At 41.0% G+C, this 22,827-nt stretch overlaps 1 protein-coding gene across 3 annotated transcripts in view; it reads right to left on the reverse strand.

Moving 5' to 3' along the window:
- The window catches only part of MDGA2 (MAM domain containing glycosylphosphatidylinositol anchor 2), a 939,656-nt gene that overhangs the window by 631,096 nt on the left and 285,733 nt on the right, over positions 1-22,827 (reverse strand). Inside the window, exon 1 of one of the 3 annotated variants that reach the window (XM_077267305.1) lies at positions 3,193-3,477. The exons of the other annotated variants lie outside the window; for them this stretch is intronic. The gene's annotated coding sequence lies outside the window, so the exon portion shown is untranslated. Of the gene's footprint in view, positions 1-3,192; positions 3,478-22,827 lie in introns of those variants that run through there. 3 annotated transcript variants of the gene reach the window in all.

The following is a 22,827-nucleotide window of genomic DNA, read 5'->3' on the forward strand; positions in this document are numbered from 1 at the left end:
TAATGTATTTACACAGTGACTCCATTAGCAGAATAGTGAGTGCAGCTCTGGAATATAATACAGGATAAAAAGTGTAGGGGTATTGTGGAATAGAGGAAGGTTTGAACTTTTTGCCTAGATTAGTATTGAATTTGATCCTTCTGAAAAGAATATGTCATGGTTTGCCTAGTTTGTGGGAAAAGGTAGGTCTAGGGTTAATCTGGATGGGTTCTGCCCAGGTAGCATCTAGTGAGAGAGAGAGTTGCTTGGGAAGACTCAGGGAGGTCCCTTTCAGGGGTGGGATCCTGACAGTGGCCTAGCACGAGACAGATCGTTACGGAGCCGCACCTGCACCTCATTGCAGAGGCATCCTAAGAAAGGACAAGAAGTGAAGGATATTGTGAAGAAGTGAGAAATGAGATCACAGCACAAAGGAGATAGGAGGAGTCGTGCCCCAAGATCCTTCTGAGGCGCGTAGCCGGCGGCCGGAACACCGATGGAGTAATTGGCTCTACGCATCACTTCAACTACGGCAGGGCAGTTAACTTTAGGTTGGCTGTCTCACCTTTTCACCTAAGCAGACAACGGAGGCACTTGTGGGAGAGGGGGGTCTCTAGGGTCCCTATAAAATAACTCCAGGCCTACCCCGTCATACGGGTGCATCCTAGCCATATCATCTGGGGGACGGAGAGAAAGAACAGAAACATACACGAAGGGAAGTACTACAACACCCAGGCGCTAGTAGGAAGGCTACTGATTTCCACCTGCAAAGGGAACTCTGGATGTGCCTTCGGACCGGCCGGTCTCAGACAGCCCTGTTAGCAGCGCTCTGGATTGCGGATGCCGAAGTCTACAGTAAAAGGTAAAGAGACTGCAACCCTGTGTGCTCGTTATTTACTGCGATCTACATCATCACCATCTACACCTCATGGGAAGCCCTGGGGACACACTTCACCTGTGGGAAGGTATACCATCTAGCTGCCATTCCATCACCCCAGCGGACCCCTAGCAGCGTCGGTCATTCTGACCGAATACCACAGTTGGCGTCACAAACACTTGACAGACTTCTACCTACTCCTTTGATTGGGCGCCCCTTAGCAGGGCCACGGAACGGGTCGGGCCACCATGACATCCCCAGGACCGAGACAGAGAGACCCGGTACCAAGTACCCCACTGCCCTGCGTTTGGGGGCCGCTCCACAGTCACTGTGTACATACATTACATTACTGATCCTGTACTAATCCTGAGTTACATCCTGCATTATACTCCAGAGCTGTACTCACTATTCTGCTGGTGCAGTCACTGTGTACATACATTACATTACTGATCCTGAGTTACATCCTGCATAATACTCCAGAGCTGCACTCACTATCCTTCTGGTGCAGTTACTGTGAACATACATTACTGATCCTGTACTAATCCTGAGTTACATCCTGCATTATACTCCAGAGCTGTACTCACTATTCTGCTAGTGCAGTCACTGTGTACATACATTACATTACTGATCCTGAGTTACATCCTATATTATACCTCAGAGCTGCACTCACTATTCTGCTGGTGCAGTCACTGTGTACATACATTACATTACTGATCCTGTACTAATCCTGAGTTACATCCTGCATTATACTCCAGAGCAGCACTCACTAGTCTGCTGGTGCAGTCACTGTGTACATACATTACATTACTGATCCTGTACTGATCCTGAGTTACATCCTGTATTATACTCCAGAGCTGCACTCACTATTCTGCTGGTGCAGTCACTGTGTACATACATTACATTACTGATCCTGAGTTACATCCTGTATTATACTCCAGAGCTGCACTCACTATTCTGCTGGTGCAGTCACTGTGTACATACATTACATTACTGATCCTGAGTTACATCCTGTATTATACCCCAGAGCTGCACTCACTATTCTGCTGCTGCAGTCACTGTGTACATACATTACATTACTGATTCTGAGTTATATCCTGTATTATACTCCAGAGCTGCACTCACTATTCTGTTATTTTATTGGAAGCAGTCAATACGTTTGTTGTCATCCAATGAATGTCAGAGAGGTACATTTAAATTGAGGCTGAGGGGCTTCATGTTACTCGTATGTATACAGTTATCTAACCACCATGCCTTGACATTCAGCTGGGGAGGGCTTCAGAGCTGTCACACATGACAGAATATATAGGAAATGATGCCTGGGTTCATTTGGAAGAATTTCCTGCAGGGCAGCATTCTGTTCTGCCAATGTGATATTATTAGCATTCACTTTAATTAAAAAGATTAAACACCACGTGACGAGGCGCATATTTATTCTGATTAATGAATTCTTTGGAATGATTCTCCATTTGTATGTCCTAGAAGATAATACGTTGCATTTGATTTCCACACAGACAGTGTTCTCGCTGATACTTCATCTCCAATATACCCTGGGATACAATTATCAATGCTCTTATTGTTTCTCTTCCTTTATGTTGCTTTTCTGCATGGGTGCAACATTTTCCCTCTTTTACCGTTTTGTGCATTTAGCTGTTATGCAGACGTGTGTGCTTGGTGCCAGAACACAAGCAAATCCTGCACTGATCCTGCAGTCCTGAGGTTCTCCATTAAGGCCTGACTGCAGGGTAAGACAACAGTGCAAAAAAGCTGGACACACAAAGCACCGTGCTCTGGAGTCTGATGGATGGTTGCTTGGTATTTGTGTTTTTTTAGATTCACTCTGGTGCTGTCATCAAACTCATTCAGACAGACTGAAAGGCACGTTACTGCAATCTTCTATCATATATCTATCAAAAATAATATAAATCTAAGAGGGAAGGTAAAAAAGATGAAAGGAAGTGAAGAAGAAAGGATAAGAAAGGAAAGAGAAAGAATGAAAGAAAGAAAGAACGAATGGAAAGAAAGAAAGAAAGAAAGAAAGAATGGAAAGAAAGAGAGAAAGAAAGAGAAAAACAGAAGAGAAAGAGAAAAGGAAAGACAGAAAGGGAAAAAAGAAGGAAAAATAGATGGAAAGAGAAGGAAAGAAAGATAAAGAAAGAAATATAGAGAGATAGAAAAGGAAGGAAGGAAAGACAGAAGGAAAAGGAAAGGAAGAAAAAAGAGAGAAGGAAGGGAAAGAGAAAAGGAAAGAAAGAAGGAAAGAGAGAAGCAAACACAAATAAATATTTTCCCTTTTTGTTTTGTTTCCTTCTTCCTTTGATTTTTTCTTTCTTTCCTACCTTCTTTATCTCTTTGTTTTTTTTATCTTTCCATCTTTCTTTTTTCTTTCTTTTTCCATCTTCTTTTTTTTTCTTCTTTCCTTTCATCTATCTTCTTTCTTTCTTCTTCCATATCCTTATTTTTTTTCTCCTATCTTTCATCTATGCTTCATCTTCTGTTAATTGCTTTCTTTCTTGATAAATCGATCTTTTCTCCTTTCTGTTCTTTCTTTATTTCAGGGAAGAAACAAAAGAATGTAAAATGGAAGGATGGATGAAGGATAGAAGAAATATAGATAGATAGATTATAGATAAAGTTGTGCTCAAAAGTTTACGTACCCTGCAGAATTTTTGCTTCCTTGGCGTTTTTCCAGAGAATATGAATGATAACACCAAAACTTGTTCTCTACTTATGGTTAGTGGTTGGGTGAAGCCATTTATTGTCAAACTACTGTGTTTTCTTATTTGAAATCATAATGACAACCCAAAACATCTAAACGATCCTGATCAAAAGTTCACATACCCTGGTGATTTTGGCCTGATAACATGCACAGAAGTTGACACAAATGGGTTTGAATGGCTACTAAAGGTAACATCCTCACCTGTGACCTGTTTGCTTGTAATCAGTGTGTGTGCATAAAAGCTGAGTGAGTTTCTGGGATCCAGACAGACTCTTGCATCTTTCATCCAGCCACTGACGTTTCTGGATTGTGAATCATGGGGAAAGCAAAAGAATTGTCAACAGATCTACGGCAAAAGGTAGTTGAACTGTATAAAACAGGAAATGTAAAAAGACATCCAAGGAATTGATAATGCCAGTCAGCAGCGTTCAAACTGTGATTAACAAATGGAAAATCAGAAGCTCTGTAAAAATTAAACCACAGTCAGGTAGACCAACAAAAATGTCACCCACAACTGCCAGGAAAATTGTTCAGGATGCAAAGACAAACCCACAAATAATATCAGCTGAAATACAGGACTCTCTGAAAACTAGCAGTTTGGCTGTTTCAAGATGCACAATAAGGAGGCACTTGGTCTGAATGGTCGAGTCGCCAGATGAAAGCCATTACTGCAGAAACGCAACAAAGTATCTCACCTACAATACACAAAACAGCACAGATACAAGCCTCAAAACTTCTGGAGCAAGGTAATTTGGAGTGATGAGACCAAAATTGAACTTTTTGGCCACAACTAGTGTTGAGCGATACCGTCCAATACTTGAAAGTATCGGTATCGGAAAGTATCGGCCGATACCGGAAAAGTATCGGATCTAATCTGATACCGATACCCGATACCAATACAAGTCAATGGGACACCAAGTATCGGACGGTATCCTGTATGGTTCCCAGGGTCTGAAGGAGAGGAAACTCTCCTTCAGGCCCTGGGATCCATATCAATGTCGAAAAGAAAGAATTAAAATAAAAAATAGGGATATACTCACCACTCCGACGCAGCCTGGACTTTACCGCCGTAACCGGGAGTCGTTGTACCTAAGAATGCGCGCTTGAAGGGCCTTAGATGACGTCACGGTGCTCTGATTGGTCCGTAGCGGTCACGTGACCGCTACGCGACCAATCACAAAGCAGTGACGTCACCTAAGGTCTTTCAAGCGCTTGAAAGACCTTAGAAGACGTCCGCAGCTTCTGATTGGTCGCGTAGCGGTCGCGTGACCGCTACGCGACCAATCAGAGCGCCGTGACGTCATCTAAGGCCCTTCAAGCGCGCATTCTTAGGTACAACGACTCCCGGTTACGGCGGTAAAGTCCAGGCTGCGTCGGAGAGGTGAGTATATCCCTATTTTTTATTTTAATTCTTTCTTTTACACATTGATATTAATCCCGATACCGATTCCTGATACCACAAAAGTATCGGATCTCGGTATCAGAATTCCGATACCCGCAAGTATCGGGCGATACCCGATACTTGCGGTATCGGAATGCTCAACACTAGCCACAACCATAAATGTTACATTTGGAGATAGGTCAACAAGGCTTATGATGATTGGAACACTATTCCTACTGTAAAGCACAGAAGAGGATCGCTGATGTTTTGGGTATGTGTGAGCTACAAAAGGCACAGGTATCATGGTTCCCAATGGCAAGGGAACGTAAAAAACACATAAGTAACGAAAGAGCTCTCGGGTGATGGAAACTCGAGTTGACCGTGAGCTAAATCTACCACACAACTAACAGTAGCCAGGGAGCATACCTACGGCTTCCTATATGCCACGCGCCAGCCGGAGGACTAACTACGCCTGGTAGAGGAAGAAACAGACCTGGCTTACCTCTAGGGAAATACCCCAAAAGATGATAGCAGCCCCCCACATGTAATAACGGTGAATTAAGAGGAAAAGACATACACAGTATGAAAGTAGATTTAGCAAAGAGAGGTCCACTTTCTAGATAGCAGAAGGATACAAAAGAGGACTTCACGGTCAACTGAAAACCCTTTCAAAAAACCATCCTGAAATTACTTTAAGACTCCTGTGTCAACTCATGACACAGGAGTGGCAATTTCAGCCCGCAAGAGCTTCCAGCTACAGAGAATCACAAAAACTGCAAACTGGACAAAAGGTACAAAACAAAAGGACAAAGTCCACTTAGCTGATCAGCAGACTAGTAGCAGGAACATGCAACCGAAGGCTCTGGTTACAATGATGACCGGCAAGGAAATGACTGGAGAGCAAGGCTAAATAGGAAACTCCCAAACACTGATGGAAGCAGGTGAACAGAAGAAGCAAAGTGCAAACAAGTCACCAGTACCACCAGCAACCACCAGGGGAGCCCAAAAAGCGGATACACAACACACAGGAAACTTGGTCAAACTTGAAGGAAAGTTGAATGCAGCACGTTATCAGCAAATACTGGAGGCAAATTTGCAATCATCAGTCTGGAAGCTGCGGATGGGACATACTTGGACGTTCCAACATGACAACGATTCAAAACACAAGGCCAAGTCGACCTGTCATTGGCTACAGCAGAACAAAGTGAAGCTTCTGGAGTGGCCATCTCAGTCTCCTGACCTCAATATCATTGAGCCACTCTGGGGAGATCTCAAGTGCACAGTTCATGCTAGAAAGCCCAGGAATTTACAGGAACTGAATGCTTTTTGCAAAGAGTGGGCAGCTTTACCATCTAAGAAAATAAAGACCCTCATCCACAAATACCACAAAAGACTTCAAGCTGTCATTGATGTTAGAGGGGACAATACATGGGATTAAGAAATGGGGTATGTAAACTTTTGATCAGGGTCATTTGGTTGTTTTGGGTTGTCATTATGATTTAAAAAGAGAAAACACAGTATGGTAGTTTAACAATAAATGGCTTCACCCAACCACTAACAATGAGTGGAGAAAAAGTTACGGTGTTATCATTCAAATTCTATGAAAAAGGCCAAGAAAGCAAAAATTCTGCTGGGGTATGCACAACTGTACATTGAGATTCTGGTTTGCTGTTATCCCAAGTCATGTGGCAAGGCTCGATAAAGGATTGAATTTTAGCTGAAGAAACAATTTGCATATTTAAATTTCCCAGAAAAGCATTGCATGGCCTATAAGTCTCCTTATGCTGGTATGTCAGATATGTCAATCTACACAAGGAGAAACATTACATCTTAGATCCCACTAAGTCTCTAACCTAGCCAAATCAGATCTCATGCTTTGCACTGATGAGGAGCAATATCCCGAAACACTTGTCTGCAAATTGAAATTCTGTTTTGCTTTTATCCTAAGTCATGTAACAAGGCCTGTTAAAGGATCAACAGTGACTTTTAGGATTGCTATTCCAGTAGGTGACACTAGAGTTCAAGTCCTCTTCCTTGTTGAAGAAACAATTTGCAGATTTAAATTTACCAGAAAAGCATTGCATAGCCTATAAGTCTCTTAACGTTGATTAGGGTCATTTGATGCTTTGGGTTGTCATTATTATTTAAAAAAAGAAAACACAGTAGTTTGACAATAAATTGCTTCACCCAACCACTGACCATGAGTGGAGATAAAGTTTTGGCGTTATCATTCATATTCTCTGAAAAAGGCCAAGAAAGCAAAAACTCTGCCGGGGTATGTAAACTTTTGAGCACAACTGTAGATACTTAGATGATAGATAATAGATAGACAGATAGATACACAGTAAATAGATAGATAATAGATGATAGATAGATAGATAGATAGATAGATAGATAGATAGATAGATAGATAGATAGATAGATAGATAATAGAGTAGATAGATAATAGACAGATAGATAAATGGGTAGATAATAGATAGGTAATAGATAGATACATAGATGATAGATAGATAGATAATATATAGATAGATAATAGATAGATAGATGATATATACAAGGTAGATAGATAAATAATAGATAAATACAAAATAGATGATAGATAGATAATAGATAGGTAGATAGATAGATAGATAGATAGATAGATAGATAGATAGATAGATAGATAGATAGAAAGATAGATAGAAAGCTAGATATATATGAAATAGATAATAGAAAGATAGATAATCCAATATAAATGTCTTCTACAGGACAGTACTCATTTATTTCTAGCACAGATACTTGGATTATGAGGCCGGTGAATGATACTGTCGCTTTGTTGCCCGTAAACACCAGTCAGAGTTCGTTTTTCACCTTGTAATCAGCGGTTTGTGACTGGTTATCGCGGCTGAGACACTAGACTGATAGCAAGCTCTTTTTTAGCATCCAGGTAATTATATGATCGATTAACTAGTATTGTTTTTTTTTTTCTTATACATATAGAGTTAACGATGCGACCATCACATGATAACGAGGGGATAATTACTCCACATTAGATGAGATGTTGGAAGTAATCAAAATATTTACAAACAGATTAGTGCGGAGGAGTGACTTGTGCCACATCCACCTCCAGCCTCCATGGGATGCAACGCTCCCTCCTGTTACCTCTGTTTTGTTGTCTTTGTAGCCCAGTTATCCTGTAATAAGCCTGTGTTACAAAATGAATGAGTTATTATAAAGCACAAATCTACCGGCTGACTTTTCTGTTTTCTCCGTATTTAATTCATGCAACTATATAGTTATTAATGTCGCCGTACGAACCTAGAGCATCTTGTAGGGCAGGTACATCCAACCTGTCACCTCCTGATAATGCAACACTACGACTCCCTGTTATAACATTTAAAAATAAATAAATCATTTCTTTATTGCAGTACCTTTTTGATCCTATAGGTGGCACTACTTCTGCGACTGACACTTGTCCACTGCGTTTTTATGGGTGTAAATGGTTGGCATCTTGATGCTTTATGGAAAGTGGTGGAAATTGAAGAACACCCTTCCTTGTCTCTGACCTAAAATGCGGGGTACCCTTTTTGGGAGATAACTTCCCGCTCACCAGGGAACGATTCTCGGGTCCCCCACCGATCCCAAAAATCAGTGCTCTGAAGACCCCATGTTAACAGAATGGAGCTCTATTATGAACGCACTGATACTACATTCTGTGTACACTGTGTACTTACAATTGCTCATTTTGCCTTCCCATCTGTAAATTCTTCTCTTTTCTCTGCTCTATTTAGAAACAGGAAGTCTCTTTTCCCTGCATTTATCATTCCCCTCTTCAACTCCTGACCCAGTTCCTCCCTCCTTCCCCCTGGCAGGGACTTTTGCAGTGACTGGTGACTCATACAGGGAAGGTTGATCTCCTATTTCTACATAGAGCTTAGGAGTATTCAGGTAGTCTGTTATAGTTCACATGATATCATAGATCTAATGGAAAAGAGAAGAATTAACTAGGTAGAAAGGCAAAATGAGCAATTGTAAGTGCACAGTGCTATAGAATATGATGACTGCAATATATTAAGAGGATAAAAACTTTGATATGAGGGCTTCTTTAAGAATGAATGGAGCGGCACATGATCAACCTCCATTCTTTTCACATGAGGCTCTTCAGAGCCCCAATTTTCAGGGATCCTAGCAGCTAGTCTCCAGTGATTGGCAAGTTATCTCCTATCCAATGGATAGGGATAACACCCAACCTTGAAAATACCCCTTTAAACACAATGACATAAACTCCACAAAATATGTCACCAGCAGCATAACTTGAATCATGTATGTCCCGGGGCAAAATTTCTAACTGGGCCTTCTTTAAGGTTCTTTAAGAGTATTTCTCATATTAGCCAATGGGACCTTATGGGTCACCCTAGGATCTAAGGTTCAAGTATGACATCAGCCCTTGCACCAATAAGTTACTCCTCTGTATATCACCAGTGTAACACTAAGGAAAGTCTGACAGTATGACCTTTTGGGGGTTGGGACAGAGTTGTGAAACACTGACATAAACTACATTAACAAACGCTTGCATTTAGAAAACGTGACCTAACTTTAGAGAAGACACTCGACAGGCTTTACCTTAAATTGGTGCTTCACTTTAGAAGGATCTCTTTAAAAAAAAGTATCAGAAAATGGCTTTCCTCTGAGAACCCAGTCGATCAATTCTGATCTGTGGGGAAACCTGGAAATAAGTTTACAATTTCCATACAGCACTACCACTGGAGAAATAAGGTATTACACTCTGTCAATTCAAATTAATGGTCTGTCTGAGAATTCTGTATGGGACAGGTCCTCCAGATCAAGGGGCACTCCTAGAAACCCCTCTTCATTCTAAGCAACAAATGAGGATCCTAAAGAGAGACCCCACTCTATTAATTCATACTTTCCTAACAGAGTATATTAAGACCATAAAATACTGATATATAGAAAGTGTTACCAATTTTTAAAGAAGATACTAGACATGTTTTACTATACCTACTAGTAAAACCTTAAATCATTGCTCTGCTGTGAAAGTCCCAACATTTTAGAAGGATTTCTTGACGAAAAACCTAGAAAATGTTTCCCTTCTGAGATCCCGAATGATCAACTGAGATCTGTGGGGAAACCTGATAATAAGTGATGAATTTCCCTGCAGTGCCACCACTGGAGAAATAAGGTATTACACTATGTTAATTAAAATCAATGGGCTGCCTATGAATGCATGACAGTACAGGTCCTCCAGGGGCAAGAGTCGCTCTTTGTAATAGCTCTCCATTCTGAGGGAGAGATGAGGCTCCTAAAAAGGAGACCCCACACTACTATCTCTGAATTTCCTAATTGTGTTGTTTTTCACCATGCAATTAAATTTTTTTTCTTTCTCAGACTGAATAAAAATAGATAAAAACATTCCAAGAAATCAAAACAGGGCGATAAAGAGACATTTTTGAGGAGTTTTATGTTTCCCTTCTCGAACCCCAGTGATCAATTGTGATCTGTGGGGAAACCTGAGAGCAAGTGTTCAATTTCCCTACAGTGACACCACTGGAGCAATAAGGTATTACACTATGTTAATTCATCTCAATGGGCTTTCTATGACTATAGGACATTACAGGTCCTCCAGAGCAAGAGGCACTATTTGTAACAGCTTTCAATTCTGAGCAAGAGACGAGACTTGAAAACAGAAAATACTGAGATAATAGCATGGGATCTCCTAACAGTGTATGTTTTTTGCCCCAAGATTAAAAAATCTTCACGCAATTATATTTTTTCATTCTCAAACTAGATTAAAAAAAATTCCAAGAAAATTTAAAAGAAAGAAACATTCCAAGAAGTGAAAACAAGGTGAAAAAGAGACATCTTTGTGGAGTTAATGACATTTAAATATGCCTCTAAAGCAAGAAAAAAGGCTGTAATTTAAAGTTATCGGCTAAGGAATAATTCTTCTAGGCTCTCTTTTGAACATAATATTTTTCATTTTCATAATCCTTAGATTAATGCTGGCCCACTTCTCAATTTGTCATTATACTGTGTGAATTTATACACCATAAGTCCTGCCACCCTCAGACTCTTGTTCAATATCCTTAAAAGATTATACAAAATTATGTAGCAGAGAGATAGCAGTGGCCAAAAATAGAATGTTTAATGGCCACGAGGATTTAGTCTCCTATAATACAGCAAAGATGTTTGTGGAAAAAGGGGATTAACTTGAGAGACAGCTGAATATTTTTTATTTTTTAGAAGAATATTATTTACCCCGTAGGTCTGAGCTGTGTGAAGTGATGTAGGCATGTTCAGAACCACATGAAATGAATTATGAGAAGAAATTCTTGTACTCTATTTTCTAAGATGTACTCATTATGAAATAATTGCCTCCGCTTATCTCCGGTTACAAGAAGCACTGGGCGACCGTAGAAATGGCCATTAAAATGCTAATAGAGTGAATGGATCACGGGAGGAAAGTCAACAATGACGTCATTGACAGATCTCAGTATGTCCAAGAGAAAATTTCCTAATAACGTTGGTAAAGAACAAAAAACATTTTTACCCAAATTTTTTTAAAAGGTAAAAAGTAGATGAATCGAAACGAAAAATTATTTGGATTCTTGTTATCTATAAATTTCTCAAAATGTAATATGGGATCTAAGGGGTAACTTTTCTCTTTGTGGAGAGTGACATGTCTAGCTTTGCATTCCAATGTGCGGAGGCTTAAAGGCCATGCAATGCTCCTCAGGGTAATTAAATATGCAAATTGCCTCTTCAGAGAAGAAGATGACTTGAACACTAGTGAAACCTGTTGGAAGTAGCAGTCCTAAAAGTGACAATCGAGTCTTCCAACGAGCCTTGCCACATGACTTAGAATAAAAGACAAACCAGAATCTCAATTTTCAGACAAGTGTTTCGAGATATTGCCCCTCATTAGTGAAAAGTATGAGGTCTGATTTGGATAGGTGAGAGGCTTCTTAGTGGGATCTAAGGGGTAATGTTTCTCTTTAGGGTTAGAGTGACATGTCTGACATATCAGCGTAAAGAGACTTATAGGCTATGCAATGCTTTTTCTGGTTAACTTAAATCTGCAAATTGTTTCTTCAGCAAGGAAGAGGATTTGAACTCTAATGTCACCTACTGGAATAGCAATCCTAAAAGTCACTGTTGATCCTTTAACAGGCCTTGATACATGACTTAGGATAAAAGCAAAACAGAATTTCAATTTGCAGACCAGTGTTTCGGGATATTGCTCCTCATCAGTGCAAAGCATGAGATCTGATTTGGCTAGGTGAGAGACTTCTTAGTGGGAGCTAAGGTGTAATGTTTCTCCTTGTGTAGATTGACATTCCTGACATACCATCATGAGGAGACTTATAGGCCATGCAATGATTTTCTGGGAAATTTAAATATGCAAATTGCTTCTTCAGCGAGAAAGAGGACTTGAATTCTACTGTCACCTACTGGAAGTAGCAATGCTAAAAGTAAATCCTTTAATGAGCTTTGCCACATGACATGGGACAACAGCAAACCAGAATCTCAATGTACAGTTTACATACCCCAGCAGAATTTTTGTTTTCTTGGCCTTTTTTCATAGAATTTGAATGATAACACCAAAACTTTTTCTCCACTCATGGTCAGTGGTTGGGTGAAGCCATTTATTGTTAAACTACTGTGTTTTCTCTTTTTAAATCATAATGACAACCCAAAACATCCAAATGACCTTGATCAAAAGTTTACATACCCCATTTCTTAATACCGTGTATTGTCCCCTCTAACATCAATGACAGCTTGAAGTCTTATGTGGTAGTTGTGGATGAGGGTCTTTATTTTCTCAGATGGTGAATCTGCCCACTCTTCTTGGCAAAAATCCTTCAGTTCCTGTAAATTCCTGTCTAGCATGAACTGTGAACTTGAGATCTCCCCAGAGTGGCCAATGATATTGAGATCAGGAGACTGAGATGGCCACTCCAGAACCCTCCCTTTGTTCTGCTGTAGCCAATGACAAGTCGACTTGGCCTTGTGTTTTGGATTGTTGTCATGTTGGAACGTCCAAGTACGTCCCATGTGCAGCTTCTAGGCTGATGAAGGCAAATTTACCTCCAGTATTTGCTAATAACATACTGCATTCATCTTTCCTTAAACTTTGACCAAGTTTCCTGTGCCTTTGTAACTCACACATCCCCAAAACATCAGCGATCCACCTCCGTGCTTTACAGTAGGAATGGTGTTCCTTTCATTATACTGTAGGCTTTGTTGACCTCTTTCCAAATGTAACTTTTATGGTTGTGGCCAAAAAGTTCATCTTTGGTCTCATCATTCCAATTTACCTTGTTCCAGAAGTTTTGAGGCTTCTTTCTGTGCTGTTTTGCATATTGTAGGCGACATACTTTGTGGCATTTGCGCAGTAATGGCTTTCTTCTGGCGACTCGACCATGCAGCCCATTTTTCTTCAAGTGCCTCCTTATTGTGCATCTTGAAACAGCCACACTGCTAGTTTTCAGAGAGTCCTGTATTTCAGCTGATGTTGTTTGTGGGTTTTTCTTTTCCTGAACAATTTTCCTGGTAGTTGTGGATGACATTTTTGTTGGTCTACCTGACCATGGTTTCGTTTTTACAGAGCCCTTGATTTTCCATTTGTTAATCACAGTTTGAATGCTGCTGACTGGCATTATCAATTCCTTGGATGTCTTTTTGTATCCTTTTACTGTTTTATACCGTTCAACTACCTTTTACTGTAGATCCGTTGACAATTCTTTTGCTTTCCCCATGACTCACAATCCAGAAACGTCAGTGGCTGGATGAAAGATGCAAGAGTCTGTCTGGATCCCAGAAACTCACTCAGCTTTTATGCACACACACGGATTACAAGCAAACAGGTGACAGGTGAGGATGTTACCTTTAGTAGCCATTCAACCCTATTTGTGTCACCTTCTGTGCATGCTGTCAGGCCAAAACCACCAGGGTATGTTAACTTTTGTTCAGGGTCATTTGGATGTTTTGGGTTCTCATTATGATTTAAAAAAGAGAAAACACAGTAGTTTGTCAATAAATGGCTTCATCCAACCACTGACCAGGAGTGGAGAAAAAGTTTTGGTGTTATCATTCATATTCTCTGAAAAAAGGCCAAGAAAGCAAAAATTCTGCCGGGGTATGTAAACTTTTGAGCACAACTGTAATACAAATGCTACTTTCCATAGAGGAAAATTATCTGAATTTGGACATCCTGAATGGCAAACCTTCAGTATAAGGCTATATGCATGTGGAATTTGGCTTTTTTTCAGGAAAGATATATATATTGGTACCGTGTTAGCCAGTAGATAGAAAAATATTTAGAATTGAGAGTCCTCAGTGGTTGATACCTTTTCAGTTAGCCATTAAAAGGTATCAACCACTGAGGACTCTCCATTCTAAATATTTAGGTTTTTTTTTCAGACAGTCAAAAATGACAAGTTTTCTATTGGAAACCATTACAGGAAAAACTCCTTATTTGTAAAGATTTTGAATCAGTTTTTTTTTAATTTTTCGCTAATTTTTTATGTGCCTTTTTTCCTAAAACGATCTTTGCATCCTTCTGATTGGACACTGACTAGATAGAAGAGACTTTCATCAGGAGCTGCTTCAAAGGAGTGATGCACAGTTTCTTTTTCTTTCTTAGGCTACTTTCACACTTGCGTCAGTACTCGGCCGTCACAAAGCGTCGGCGCGACGTACCGACGGAAGTGTATCGTTTCACATTTTTGTCTGCAGTTCCGGGGAGGAAAGAGACAGAGAGAGAGATTTCCTGCTGGGCATGCGCAGTCGGAAAAACAGGAAACAATGCACAGAAAAACGTTCCCTTGAACGTTTTTTCCTGACGACGGGCCGCCAAATTCCGACGCAACCAGTGGACGATGGACAAAACGTGTGGCCATACGTCACGATGCGTCACTAAAACAAGTCTATGGGAAAAAAACACATCCTGTGGGAAAATTTGCAGGATGCGTTTTTTTCACAAAACGACGCATCGTGATGGGTTCTGAACAACGTAAGTGTGAAAGTAGCCTTACCGGACGTTTTTTCAAATTTGGAAGCGAAAAAAAATTGCTCGAAAGACTAAACATAGTGGATTTATTATTATTATCATTGCATAAAAAATAAAATTTTAATTGTAAATTTGAATCAAATAAAAAAAAACTTAATTTTATTATTAATTAACATGTAGACAAATAATTTTCCTGACATGTTAAGCAAACAGACAAATCACAACCCTCTTTGAAGGTCACAGCTTTCAGTAATCCCTCCTAAGAGATGTTTTTGACATCTTATTTCCCTGATGGCAGGAAATAATAAAAGCAGTTTTTTTGTTTTAACATGTCATATTACATGAAGACAGGAATAGAAATGTCGGAGGGCGCTCGTATGTTTGCAGCTACAATCCATCATTTACGAGTATATCATTGACACATTAAAAAAACTTCTTGTGGGTCTTTTGTTACATCTGTTCATAAAGGTGATGTGCAAGAGGCTCGAAGGAATATACCTGTGCCATAAAAAATGGGTTTCCAGCAGTATGACTTGGAGATGCAATATAGCTGTATGGTGATACAGATCACCATAATAAAATAAATAAAACAATAAAAATATATTTTATTGTAGTACATAAGGCATACCGCTAGTAAAAAAAACCTCTCAGTACTGATAGAATTTCAGATTCTGCACATTTGTTTAGTCTTTTCATTTAAAGCTCATCTGTTCGTGCTGCTGTAAGTACACTTATACACATCGTTCAAATCTATGGAAAGGCTGCTGTAATCACAGGACTTTTGTTTAACTAGCAACTTTTCTCTACAGATATAAGAACTCGTGGTTCCCTAATTATATAATAAACTAGATGGTAGCCCGATTCTAACGCATTGGGTATTCTAGAATATGTATGTAGTTTATTTATGAAGATTTCAGAATAATACATTGAATACACAGGATTCGGCCAAAAGCGACCAATTAGCGAAGCGTGGTTCAAATCCCGCGCCAATTCGCGGCCGGACTGCGCCTGTCACTGATTGTTCGCAGCCGGCCACGTAGTACATAGCACAGCCACGTAGTATATTGCACAGTCACGTAGCATATAGCACAGCCACGTAGTATATAGCACAGCCCACGGAGTATATAGCACAGCCCACGGAGTATATAGCACAGCCACGTAGTATATAACATAGCCCACGGAGTATATAGCACAACCCACAGAGTGTATAACAGCCCACATAGCATATAACACAGCCACATAGTTTATAACAGCCCACATAGCATATAACACAGCTCATGTAGTATATAACAGCCCACACATGCAGTATATAACACAGCCCATGTAGTGTATAACACAGCCCACGTAGTGTATAACACAGCCCACGTAGTATATAACACAGCCCATGGAGTATATAGCACAGCCCACGGAGTGTATAACAGCCCACATAGCATACAACACAGCCACGTAGTTTATAACAGCCCACATAGCATATAACACAGCTCATGTAGTATATAACAGCCCACGCACGCAGTATATAACACAGCCCACGTAGTATATAACAGCCCATGTAGTGTATAACACAGCCACGTAGTATATAGCACAGCCCACGTAGTATATAGCACAGCCACGCAGTATATTGCACAGCCATGTAGTATATTGCACAGCCACGTAGTATATTGCACAGCCCACGTAGTATATTGCACAGCCCACATAGCATATTGCACAGCCCACGTAGTATATAGCAATGTGGGCATCATATCCCTGTTAAAAAAAAGAATTAAAATAAAAAATAGTTATATACTTACCTTCCGTTGGCCATCTGATCCAGGCGAAGCGGTTACCGACACTACTCGCGCGCTCCGCATAGGCAGCATCAATAGTAAAAAGTTGGTCACACAGGGTTAATAGTAGCGTTAATGGAGTGCATTACACCACGGCATAACGCGGTCCGCTAACGCTGCCATTAACCCTGTGTGAGCACTGACTGCGGGGAGTATGGAGCGGGCCCTGACTACAGGGAGTAAGGAACGGCCATTTTGCCGCCGGACTGTGCCCGTCGCTGATTGGTCATGGCTGTTTTGCCGTGACCAATCAGCGACTTGGGATTTCCGTTACAGACAGACAGAAAGACAGACAGACGGAAGTGGACCTTAGACAATTATATAGTAGATTCACATTATGTTATCTTTTTATTAACTTAATCTATCAGTCCATGTATCTGCAAGGAGGAAGTAAATGTCTGGAGTAATTAAGACTTATTTTTCTCATGCTGCTGTTAGTACATTAATGCACCTTGTTTAAATCTATGGAAAGGCTGTGGTTCCCTAATTATTTAATAAACTCACATTATTTTATATTAGTTTATTAACTTAATCTGCCAGCTCATGTATCTGCAGGGAGGAAGTAAATGTCTGCACTAAATAAGACTTACTCTGTCCCTGCTGGTGTAAGTACATTTATACACACTGTTTAAATCTATGGAAAGGCTGCTGTAATCACAGGACTTTTTTAACTAGCAAATTTTCTCTACAGATACACGAACCTGTGGTTCACTAATTATATAATAAACTCAAGTTATCACTGTAATCTATCACTTCATGTATCTGCAGGAAGGAAGTACATTTGGGCAGTAATTCAGACTTCCACCAACACTGCTTATCGGTGTCTAGGATTATATTTGAAGAAATTTTGCAGAGAATACTAAAGTTTATTTCCACCTGACCCCTTCCATTTATAAGTCAAGGGTGGCTAAGGGTTATGCTTGATCAAAGAGGTGTAGTCTAAGGGTACTGTCTCACAGTGGCACTTTTGTCGCTACGACGGTACGATCCGTGACGTTCCAGCGATATCCATACGATATCGCTGTGTCTGACACGCAGCAGCGATCAGGGACCCCCCTGAGAATCGTACGTCGTAGCAGATCATTTGGAACTTTCTTTCGTCGCTGGATCTGCCGCTGTCATCGCTGGATCGGTGTGTGTGACACCGATCCAGCGATGCGTTCGCTTGTAACCAGGGTAAACATCGGGTTACTAAGCGCAGGGCCGCTCTTAGTAACCCGATGTTTACCCTGGTTACCATCGTAAATGTAAAAAAAAAAAAAATGTACATACTCACATTCCGGTGTCCGTCAGGTCCCTAGCCGTCTGCTTCCCGCACTGACTGACTGCCGGCCGGAAAGTAAAAGCAGAGCACAGCGGTGATGTCACCGCTGTGCTCTGCTTTCACTTTACGGCCGGCACTCAGTCAGTGCGGGAAGCAGACGGCTAGGGACCTGACGGACACCGGAATGTAAGTATGTACTGTTTTTTTTTTTTTACATTTACGATGGTAACCAGGGTAAACATCGGGTTACTAAGCGCGGCCCTGCGCTTAGTAACCCGATGTTTACCCTAGTTACCAGGGGACTTCGGCATCGTTGGTCGCTGGAGAGCGGTCTGTGTGACAGCTCTCCAGCGACCACACAACGACGAAACAGCGACGCTGCAGCGATCGGCATCGTTGTCTGTATCGCTGCAGCGTCGCTTAGTGTGAAGGAACCTTAAGAGTCCAGATTATCTCCTGCTGCAGTCAGTTGTCTAACAGTCATGCACAGAATTGATGACAAAAGGCTGCTATCCTAGGACAGATAAAGAAAAATATTTTACTTTTTTAAACTTTTGAATTCAGTTTGATATACTGTAAAATCACGAAAAAGAGAAGGCGAACAATGGAGCAATTGGAAGATAGGAGCCTTTTTGATGCTTAGGATGAAATGAACCCTGGATAGTTGCATACTTTAGAATTTTTACTAATTACTTAGAATCATTATTAATACAAGAGAAACAATTACCTAGTGCAGAGGGAGTATATGATACAAGAATTCATAGATCAAGATAAATCATGTTTGCATCATACTCTGCTTGCTCAGGCATTGCATCATTTTCTTTTGTTTGTTTAAAGTGGATCCATCACCAGAGTTCACAATACAAAGTGCATACAGTATTAAGCAGCTTCTTTAGACTTGATGAGACTGTTGTTTTTACATAGAAAATCCATGTTACATGTTAGATTGACTGTAAAATCCTATAATTAAAATGAGCATTTCATAAGTCCAAATAAAGTGAGCGAGAGAGACTTGAATCCAAGTGTATTCAATCTCTACACACCCAGCCTGACTTACAGCTGCAGCTTGTACTGAGCAGTGTGATATTTCAGCAGCAGCAGGGAGGTGGGAAATTGAGGCGTTATCAATTAGGCAAAGTGAATGCAGATTCAGGAGCAGTAGCAGGGAGGAGAGATATTGAGGAGCTGTCCATCAGGAAAGGCAAATGCAGGTTCAGCAGGAGCAGGGAGGAGGGACACTGAGGAGCTGACAATCAGGGAAGGCAAATGCAGATTCAGCAGGAGCAGGGAGAAGGGACACTGAGGAGCTGACAATCAGGGAAGGCAAATGCAGATTCAGCAGGAACAGGGAGGAGGGACACTGAGGAGCTGACAATCAGGGAAGGCAAATGCAGATTCAGCAGGAGCAGGGAGGAGGGACACTGAGGAGCTGACAATCAAGCAAGATGAATGCAGATTCAGGAGCAGGGAGGAGAGACACTGAGGAGCTGACAATCAGGGAAGGCAAATGCAGATTCAGCAGGAGAAGGGAGGAGGGACACTGAGGAGCTGACAATCAAGCAAGATGAATGCAGATTCAGGAGTAGGGAGGAGAGACATCGAGGAGCTGTCAATCAAGAAAAATTAATGCAGATTCAGCAGCAGGGAGGAGAGACACTGAGGAGCTGTCAATCAAGCAAGATGAATGCAGATTCAGGAGCAGCAGGCAGTAGGGACACTAAAGAGCTGTCCATCAGGCAAGGTAAGTGTAGATCCAGGAGGAGCAGGGATGAGGGACTCTGATGAGCTGTCAATCAGACTGCGTGGGCAGATATTTAGCAGCAGCAAGAAGGAGGAATGATGAGTAGCTGTTAATCAATCTATTAGGTGAGCCAAGATTCAGCAGCAGCAGTGAAGATGGATACAAAGGAGCTGTCAATCAAGTTAGGTAAGCATAGATTTAGCAGCAACAGCAGGGAAGAGGGGAACTAAGGAGTCGTCTATCTGTATATATGGGCCGGGATTTAGCAGCTAATTAGAGAGTGGAGATTGAGTTTAAATTCTGATGTTGATTTTCATAAGTAGTACGCCGGCCTCATCAGAGATCTGTTTAATAATATATGCAGTTTATTTAGTGAATTCTGGTGACAGATTGATTAAATAATAATAAGGATTTTATATCGTGGATAATATTCTACTATATCTTTACACTGGTAACCCTTTAATTTGTAGGCACTTTACTGTCCTTGAGGAACTTAATATGAATCTAAAGCGCACCATAAAGTGGAGCTAAAATCTGCAGTGAACACATGGGTTTTCCAAATCTGTGATGCAAGAGGTGTAAAGTAGGAAGAGTTGTTTTGTTGAAGATTACTAAGTTCATCACAAGCAATTACACTGTTTAGACTGAAATGTCTCTGAATTCGATGTTTTATGCAGCAGTTGAGCAGCTGGCCTGTTCTAACTCTTCACCAGAATCTTGATTTATGCTAAACATTTCTGTATTTGCAAACTTTGAATACTAAAAGTTGAGTGAAATATTACAGGAGTTTTTAGGATTAGAAAAACATAGATGCTTTCCTTAAAGAAAACATTGCCACCCTTGTTCAAAGGTTCAGAGTGTTATTGCATCACATGTCCATTGGTTTCTGAATGGAGCTGACCTAAAGGGAGAAGTGGTGCTGATTCCAGGAGACGACCATTACGTTTTTCAGTTTCAGTCCAACATTTGTTTGTTCGAATGTTTACTTTTCACCATTAGAGTGTTTTATTTTGTTAATTAGGGTAGAAAAATAGGGTTTGTCAAGATTACAGTCACACTCAGGCTCTGTGCTATGATTAAAGTTGTATGTAAGTTCTGTGCCAAGGTTCCAGTTGCACCCAATTTTTGCCCCTAAGGTGCAGTCACACCCAGGAAGCTTGACAGGGTATCTGCCACATCCATGTCCTGTGCCAACATTTTAGCTGCACCCATGTCCTGTGCCAAGTTTGCAGTTGCATCCAGGTTCCATGTCATGGTTAAAATTGCACCCAAGTTTAGTGGCAGGGGTGCAGTGACACTCATGTCCGTTGCCAAGGCTGCTACCACGTCCAAGATTGTGGTCACACCCAGTTTTTATGGCAAGATTTCAACCACACACAATTCTTGTGGCAAGGATATAGTGGTACCCAGAATTTGGAGCCTTCAAAATGTTCCTCTTCCTCTAATTCCTCTTCATTTTCAGAATCAGTAGTGATCACTAAGATCAGACACCTACGATCCTAAAGTGATGACAGGCAACACCTAGTGATACCAGATACACACACTTAACAGTCTGTCATATAGACCAGATACACATTCAGATCTACAGGCTCGGGAGCATTTGGGATGCAGCTACCATTATATGGTAAGTTTCAATTTAATAGACAATAAAACATTTGAAAGGGGAAATGCAAAAACCTGGAACTTTAGGAAAGCCGAAGTAAACAAATTAATGGAAGAGCTTAATCATGTAAACTGGGACAATGTCATGGTAAATGGGGAAACTGACCTTAAATGGGGTATGTTTAAGGAAATACTACTAGAATCCTGTAGAAAACGTATACCTTTTGGTAATAAGTGTTCAGGAATAAAAAGAAACTGTCAATGATTTCAGTCGGGGGTCATGCAGATCCCACCACTATTACCACTTTGTCACAAATGACACAGGATAGATTACACAGTTCCCACTGCTGCCACCAATTTTCAAGGATAACAGACAGTGGGGGCACGCATATCCCACTGCTGCCACCAGTTGTCAAGGATAACAGATGGTGGGAGCACACATATTCCACCGCTGCCACCAGTTGTCAAGGATAACGCAACTCCACTGCCTCCAATCATCAGGGCAATTACGCGATTGGCTGATGAGTGATGGACAATGCCTCGGCTGCTTCCACTACCAGGCTGGATACTGGGGAACTCACAATGAGTGTATGGTATATGCAACTCTGATTCCAACACACGGAATATATGTATATAAAAAGAACTACTAGCTGCCACCCCCAATCGTTTATACAGGCCGGTTGGACACCATTACAGGTAGTGCATGGCTGCAGGGGTGTGGTTTGCAGAACAAAAGGAACAGAGCAATTAAATTTTATATATTTAATCCGGAAAGGCTTGGCAGTTTTTATAATAAAAAAATGCAAAGATGTTACAGAGTGGGAACAAAACAAAATGATATATACAATGTGAGACAGTGACTGGTGTTACAGGTAGGGGTCACTGTATGTTCTTCCCCCAGAATGTGCACAGAGGCATATTGAGGCAATGGGAATGCATTCCAGTCACAGGTGTAGCTGTGATTGCAATATGAAATAAAAAGTAAGTGTTAGTCCTGGACAAGCTATTTGTCCAGGTCAGATTTAAGAAAACCTGCTGCTGGGCTTTTATGTATTGAAACGAACTACATGATGGTAGTCATGCTGTCCATTTCATTCCTGGCCAGGTTTTCTATGTGGCTGAAGGCCACAGATTCCAGTTAAAAACCCTGCAGTATAGGGTTTGGGGGTGTCAGGGTCAGAGTCAGAGTCAGTGTCAGTCTGGTGTTGGCAGGAGTACAGAGCAGGAGGTTCTGCTGAGGTCCAGCTGTGTGAGACGACAGAGGCAAGAGGATCCAAATGACCAAGGCAGCTGAAAAGCCTGGCACCCACAGCGTACACAGCAGTGCAGTCACCCATGGCAACTGGTCTCAGGAGGTGGACTGGCGTGTTTAGTGACTGTAAACTGGAGGATATGATTCCCGGCTGCGATCCGGATGATATTGTGTACTGTGTAC

The sequence above is a fragment of the Ranitomeya variabilis genome, chromosome 1, assembly GCF_051348905.1.
Source record: "Ranitomeya variabilis isolate aRanVar5 chromosome 1, aRanVar5.hap1, whole genome shotgun sequence".
Classification (NCBI taxonomy): Eukaryota; Metazoa; Chordata; class Amphibia; order Anura; family Dendrobatidae; genus Ranitomeya; species Ranitomeya variabilis.